This window comes from Etheostoma spectabile, chromosome 18 (assembly GCF_008692095.1).
Source record: "Etheostoma spectabile isolate EspeVRDwgs_2016 chromosome 18, UIUC_Espe_1.0, whole genome shotgun sequence".
NCBI lineage: Eukaryota > Metazoa > Chordata > Actinopteri > Perciformes > Percidae > Etheostoma > Etheostoma spectabile.
In genome coordinates, this window is record NC_045750.1 from 26179284 (window position 1) to 26185088 (window position 5805).

Sequence of the window (5805 nt, forward strand, 5' to 3'; positions counted from 1 at the left end):
CCTTTTGAATCATTAATTTTACAAGTATAGCTAAAACCAGATTTAAGTTTTATTTCTTATAAAATAGACCATTGAAATAGACTTGCTATGATCTGTTCCTAAGGACATGAAACCAACAGTCTCCTGGCAAAAGAATTGTTTTTAACTGTAACTTTCTATTTTATTTAAGAATGGACCAACTCCAAGGTTGGAAGTTGCCAATGGATAGGGACCGGTGGCGTGTGATTTCTACCCACCGAACCACCAACGCAAATGGTCCACTGGTCCCTTCAGTCAGCGGTGCTTGTGGAAGACGCGACCGCGAGCAAATAGAAGCTATTAACCAGATAATGAAAGCACAAAAATGGAGCTGAAAAGGCGAGAATTTAAAAAAGGAAAGCTCTAGAATGTGACGTGGCCAGATGTGCTAAACTGAGCAACTTTTTCTTTAAACCAGCAAAGCGAATGGCAAATGAAGACGATGAGACTGGTAAGCTAAGCAAGTCAGGAGAGTGCAAGATGCTAGCGCTTGTACAAAACGAACATTACTTTTCTATAGAGTATTGATCCATTATTACTTTTATCATTAAAATAAGGATAGTAAATATACAAAGCCCACGACTGAAAGAGAATAGAATGTTACGGAAATATTCAATTTTATTTTGTATTTCTTTCATTTTACATTTTAATATTAAATGTAAAATGAAAAGAAATATTGTCACGGTATTGTCACAGAATATTCGAACGAAACTTGTTTACCACTTCAATGGTACATCGACGATCCCCTCTATCTGGTCTTCAGCTGCGCATGTCGCACACCAACGACGTCATCAGAACACTGTCACACTTGGAAAATGTATCAACCCTGCACCCCACCTTCTCCCTCTGAGAGCCTCTAGCGCTGGGAGAAATACAAAACATGGAGTGGATCACAGTGTACTGCGGAGCTTACAGAGACTTTCAGCATCAGCTCTGTCCCCTGCCACTATGGAATTACTCAACATACAATCTCTCACTAATAAATCCCTGCTCATCCATGACCATATTTTGGATAAAGGCATAGATTTCATGTGCCTAGTGGAAACTTGGCACAAAAAAGGCGACTATTCAGTACTTAATGAAGCCTGCCCTCAGGGCTATGGCTACATGGAAAAAGCACGTAGTTCCGGACGTGGAGGTGGTTTGGCTGTCATTCATCGGGATGAACTGAAACTCTCTCCCTTCCCATTGCCTTATTTTACCTCAATGGAATGTTTGGCCTTCAAATGTAAACCCCGTACTCCATGACAGTGCTTCTCCATATACCGTCCCCCAAACCAAACTCCTCATTTCTCTCTGAAATACATGATTTACTGACATCACTCTGTTCCATGTCAACAAAAATTGTTATTCTTGGTGATTTTAATATCCATATCGACAAACCCTCCTGTCATCTTGCAACAGAGTTCCTGAGTCTAATTGATTGTCTTGGTCTCCAGCAACATGTGAAGGCTCCTACTCACACCAAGGGCCACACCCTAGATCTGGTCATTACTAACGCGGCCTCTATGAACTGTCTGGAGGTAAAAGATCTGGGTGTGTCTGACCACAAATTGGTCTCTACCAGTCTGGTCCAACTGTTCACAAACTTGCCTTCCGCGACCATCAAAAGGCTTATCTTAAGTCCTTGAAGGGTGCGCGCTCTAAATTTTATTCCAATCTTATCAATAAAACACTGGGAAATTCTAAGCAGCTTTTCACTACAGTAGACAATTTTTTGAAGCCCAAATCATCTCTATCCACCAAAAATCACTGGGAGCGATGTACAGCTTCATGACTTTTTTAGAACAAAGTCAATAACATCCGCTCTTCAATATCTGGCTCTTCCTCCCTGTTTCCATCGTCCTCTGACCCCCTGCCCAGGAAAACACCATCCTTTCGCACTTCACTGAGGTCAGCTGAGCCACGTTGAGGAAACCATTAAAAAAATGAAGTCATCCACCTGCATCTTGGATCCCTCCCGACTGTTCTGCTTAAGTCATTCTCCTAGTGTCAGCCCAATATCACTGAGGTTGTTAATCACTCTCTTAAAGCTGGTTTTGTCCCCCTTGCTCTGAAATCTGCTGTCATCCGTCCAATACTCAAAAACAGACCCTAGACCGCGAGGTCCTGGGAAATTACATGCCAATCTCCAATCCACCTTTCTGTCAAAGGTTCTAAGAGGAGCTGCCTCCCAACTTCATATCCATTTAAAAAACAACAACCCTATGAGATATTTCAATCAGGCTTTCGTTCGGGCCCAAGTACCGAAACAGCCCCTTCTCAGGGTGACAAATGACCTTCTTATGGCAGCTGATTCAGGATCATCATCACTGCTCATTCTCCTCGACCTAACAGCAGCATTTGACACAATAGTCATACCATCCTCCGGACCGCCTCAACAACACAGTTGGATTGTCGGAACAGTACTGCAGTGGTTTGAGTCCTACCTCTCTGGCAGGACTGATGTGTATAATGGGAGAATGTGAGTCCAGGATGCTCCCTGTTACATGTGGTGTCCCGCAGGGGTCGGTTCTCGGCCCAATCTTATTCATTCTGTACATGCTACCACTTGGTTCTGTCATTAGCAGACATGGACTATCCTTCCATTGTAATGCTGATGACTTGCAACTTTATATCAAGACTGCCTCAAGCCCCTCCATAGCCATGTCACGACTCACCACGTGTCTTGATGAGATAAGGCATGGATGAAAAGCAACTTCCTTCAGCTGAACCCTAGTAAAACTGAGGCATTACTTGTTGGCACCCCTCATCAGATCCTCCTCTCCCATTCTCAGTTCATCTTCACAACATCATTCCACTTCCTCCTCCTCAGTCATAACCTAGAGGTTCGGTTTGACCCCCGCTGACCTTCAATGATCACATTAAACACATCTGTAAAACCTCCTCCACCATCTTCGAAACATCTCCAAACCCGCCCCCTTCTAACTCTTCCAGATGCAGAGAAAACTTGTTCAGGCCTTTATTTCCACAAGGTTGGACTACTGTAACGGACTCTTCGCTGGGATGCCTGGCAGAAATATCCAGAAGCTTCAATACATCCAGAATAGCACTGCCAGAGTCCTAATGAGAGTCCGAAAATATGATCACATAACTCCCATTCTATACTCATTGCACTGGCTCCCTGTTTCATTTCGGATCGACTACAAAATCCTCATGCTTACACAAGAATGTATCACTGGACATGCACTACCATATCTACAAGAACTCATCACCTTGAAACCCTCCCCCCGCACCCTCAGATCAACAGGACAATTGCTTCTTCAGGTCCCCACCACAAGGCTTTGTACTATGGGTGACCAAGCTTTTTGTTCAGCTGCCCCACGGCTCTGGAACCAGCTCCCGAGTGACCTGAGAGCAGTACAGAACCTGGACACTTTCAAAGCTGAACTGAAGACTTTTTTATTCAGAAAGGCATTTTTGTGCTGATTTGTTTTTATTGTTATTATTCTCCTGTGTAGCACTTTGAGATTCTTTGGAATGAAAAGTGCGTTATAAATAAAATATATTATTATTATTATTATTATTATTATTATTATAATTATATTATTTATTTTATTTAAAGGTTTGGCTATTCATGAACACTTATTTGCTTATTCATAAACACTTATTTGCAAAGAAAATAAATTATGTTAATTAAAAATTCCATTGTGTTGTAAAGAATAATATTGTTAGCTTTTTACATAAATACACTGAATTAAAAGGCTGTAAAGAACAGTGCGCTATTGCAGACTTAATACGGTTTTAATTACATTAATTTAATGTTGTCAGCCATGAAGTGAAGTGGGCCGGTCTAAGGCATGAAACTCCAGAGCCAGGAAGGAGTCTCACTCCGGCACTGGTTGGGATTCTAAACTCCTGGATTTAGGAGGACTATGGTTAACTGCACCTCAGTGCTCTATCGTACCTCCCAATAATCCAGCCTGACCCCGTTTTCCTGCCACCCTCATAAACTCGAATCAGTCTGTTGAAATTAACCCTTTGGTTGATTTAGGGGGGGTGATGGATTTTGGATGCCGACCTTGTGGAATTCAATTCATTTCAATTGTATTTGTATTTATGGTATCAAATCATAACTAGAGTTATCTGAAGACACTTTATAAATAGAGTGGGTCTAGACCACACTCTATAAATTACAAAGACCCAACAATTCTAGTAATTCCCAAACAGATGGGGCTTTCCAAGGAGCAACTACCAGAGGCCATTGAAGCTACCACTCCAAAAACTCCTGGCAAGTATTACCGTGAAAACTGAACCTGTAAAGATACTGTTGTCAGAAGATCACTCGGAGGTCATCTCATTCTTCATCCTGGCTTCTCCCCGCGCTCCCCTGGTTCTTGGTTATCCCTGGCTGAAGGAACACAACTCTCCTCTCAGATCCAGTCTCAGATTGTAGGGGTTGACGACGATAAGAAGCTAACTGCTATCCATGTCTTGGCTCTCTCAGATGGGACGTGAATGACCTAAAAAGTATTCTTGACAGTCACGGCCACAACAGAAATGCGAAGCCTTGGAGTATTACATTACGTCTGTCTTCAGCTGAAGGGAACTACGATGTGGGGAACCGGGAATTACTCATTGTCAAACTCGCTTTGGAGGAGTGCCACCACTGGCTGGAAGAAGCTGAGCAGCCATTCATCGTTTGGGCTGACCACTAGAATCTTTCATACGTGCAATCTGCCAGACATCTCAACTCCCATCAAGCCAGTTGGGCCTTGTTTTTTGGATGTTTTCATTTTTGACTCACCTTTGGACCAGGCTTGTGGAATGGCAAGGTGGATGCTCTGTCCCGGGTGTTTTCTAAGGTTGAGGAGATTGAGGCCACACCTGAAACCATTCTTCCCCAGGAATTGTTACGTGGAGGATTGAGGAGGAGGTCAATGTGGTCCTTCGGTCTCAGCCTGTTCCCGGTAACGGTCCGCCCAGTTGTTTGTTTGTGCTGGAGTCTACTTGGTTGCCCCATCTGAAGGGAACACAGTAATTCTCACTGTAGTTGCTTCCTTCTGCCACTGAGAGTGCTAATATCCTTGTCAAGGAGGTATTAAGGGGCCACGGTCTGCCCTGGGACATTGTTTCCGACCATGGTCTTCAGTTCACCCCGGCTGTCTGGAAGGCCTTCTGCATGGCCATTGGAGTACTGTCAGCCTCTCGTCTGGATCCCACCCCCAATCCAATGATCAAGCAGAGAGGGCCAACGAGAAGAGTCCACGCTTTGTTGCCTCTTTTCTTCTGATCCCACCTCCTGGTCCTCTCAGTTGCCATGGGTGGAATATGCCCATAATACACTCCCGCCACCCGCCACTGGGATGTCCCTCTTTCAGTGCCTTTACGGCTACCAACCCACTTTGTTCCCCTCTCAGTAAAAGGATCTGTATGTTCCCTCAGTTTAAGTTCAGTTACCCATGTTCGCCGTTGCCACCAGGCCTGGCATCGCGCTAGATCAGCCCTTGTTAGGGTTTCTGACCAGTATCAAGCCAACCGTCACTGTGTCCCGGCCCCCTCTTATGCAGTGAGGGATAAGGTCTGGTTGGCTACCCGGGATCTTACTCTGTGGACAGAGTCTAGGAAGTTGGCGCCCAAGTACATTGGTCCATTTGTGGTGAAGGTCATTAACCAAATCGTTACAGAGAGATAAAAAGGAAAGGCAGAAGTTGCTGTTAGCACAAAGCTATTGGCTATCCAGGGCTAGTAAAAACAAGGAAGTGTTTGCTATCCCCCGCCCCCTTATAGTATCCACAGAAACGGAAAGCCGGCAGGGACATATTCTGTGGCTGTGGAATTTCTCTG

The 5805-nt window shown here is 44.2% G+C and overlaps 1 pseudogene; it reads left to right on the plus strand.

The window, feature by feature from the left end:
- LOC116706706 (trace amine-associated receptor 1-like) overlaps positions 1-3373 on the plus strand; it is an 11509-nt pseudogene extending 8136 nt beyond the window's left edge.
- Positions 3374-5805: the final 2432 nt, after the last annotated feature.